Here is a 1,714-nt window from a genome sequence, read left to right as displayed (position 1 = left end):
CATTGGTCTGATACCAATTTGTTTTGCAAATAATAGTATATAAATAAATAATAAAATGGAATACGCTGTGGTCTGTGCCAAAAAAAGCTGTAAGAAGCAGATCACCCACGATCAGCCGAATGTCCCCTGCTGGCTCTGCGACAGCGTAGTGCACGCAAAATGCGCTGGATTTTCTGGTCTCGTGAGTGATGCTATAGCCAAACGACGAAACAAAAATGATGCTATATTACAATGATGGTCCACCCAGAGTATGGCGCAAGCCGTTAACAGCTTTAGATAACCGAAACATCATTCCGACTGTAAAGTTTGGAAAACTTTCGGTTATGATTTGGGGGTGCATCTCTAGCCGAGGAGTGGGAAATATTGAATTTATTGAGAACACAATGGATGCCAAACAGTACCTCCAAATTTTAAAAACAAATTTAAAAAGCAGTGCGGAGAAATTTGGTCTCATTACGGACAATAGGGCCAAATTTAAGTTTTATCAAGACAATGATCCCAAACATAAAGAGTCCAATGTGAGAGCTTGGCTGCTTTACAACTGTGGAAAAGTTATTGATACACCACCCCAGAGTCCCGATCTTAACCCCATTGAAAATTTGTGGGCCTATTTGAAGAAGAAAGTGGGAAAAAGACAGCCCAAAAACCGCAATCAGCTCAAAGAATTCATATTGGAAGAGTGGCAAAAGATTCCCTTTGAGTATGACCTACAAAAATTGATAAATTCGATGAAAAAACGGCTCCAGAATGTAGTCAATGCTAAGGGTGGACCAAATATTAAAATAAGTTAAATATATTAAATAATTACGAAGAATTTTGAATTTAAAAAAATGAAAATATTTTGTGTAAAGACTTTCTTGACAGTGTCAAAAATGAGTAATCATTGTTTTTGTTATTTTTTAAGTTACCTATTTATAGTTTTGTTATTTTTTTTTTCACTAACTACTTTATAATTACTCCCTGAATGGTTATGAATTCAAAAAATTTGATAAATTTGAACCAAAGGCCATTATTTTCTTATCCAAAGTCAAAAAATTTAATTTATTTTCAGTGTGTAAAGAGTTTCTTGACATACTGTATATCTCCGACTCAGCATGGATTTATAAGGCGGCGATCAACCACCACGAACTTGTTAGAGTTTACCTCTTTCATTATTAAAGGCTTTCAATGTAACTTACAGACGGATGTTATTTACACCGACTTTAGTAAAGCATTTGACTCTGTAAACCATTCCCTTTTAGCGCATAAACTTGACCTTTTAGGGTTTCCGCCCAACCTCCTGAGATGGATTTCTAGCTATCTTTGTTCTAGGTCTCAAAGAGTCCTCTTCAAAAACTCCCTCTCTTTACCAGTAAAGGTTTCTTCGGGAGTATCACAAGGCAGCCATCTAGGCCCCTCACTCTTCACACTCTTTATTAATGACTTACCTTCAGTATTAACATACTCTCGAGTACTTATGTATGCGGATGATGTTAAACTCTGTGTCCAGTACAAGGACATTTCATTTCATTCTCGCTTGCAATCCGATCTCAATAACTTTCAGTCATGGTGTTGTACAAACTTGTTACACCTTAATGCCTCGAAATGCAAAGTTATGACATTTCATCGTTCTAGCCCTTTGTTGGCTCCCTACACCCTATTTGGTGGTTCTCTTGAGAGAATTACCCTGGTGGATGATCTGGGTGTTATGTTAGACCCCAAGTTAAAGTTTTCC

General features: G+C 37.0%; 1 long non-coding RNA gene across 1 annotated transcript; it reads right to left on the bottom strand.

Moving 5' to 3' along the window:
* Positions 1-224: 224 nt before the first annotated feature.
* Positions 225-1,056, bottom strand: LOC117186382. The gene is made up of 2 exons (XR_004471478.1): positions 772-1,056; positions 225-707 (listed from the first exon to the last, which is right to left on the bottom strand). It is a non-coding gene; the product is annotated as an uncharacterized LOC117186382 (long non-coding RNA).
* Positions 1,057-1,714: the final 658 nt, after the last annotated feature.

Source organism: Drosophila miranda, chromosome XR (genome assembly GCF_003369915.1).
Source record: "Drosophila miranda strain MSH22 chromosome XR, D.miranda_PacBio2.1, whole genome shotgun sequence".
NCBI lineage: Eukaryota > Metazoa > Arthropoda > Insecta > Diptera > Drosophilidae > Drosophila > Drosophila miranda.
Note: the sequence above shows the minus strand (reverse complement) of the source record. Positions and strands in the feature narration are given on the sequence as shown.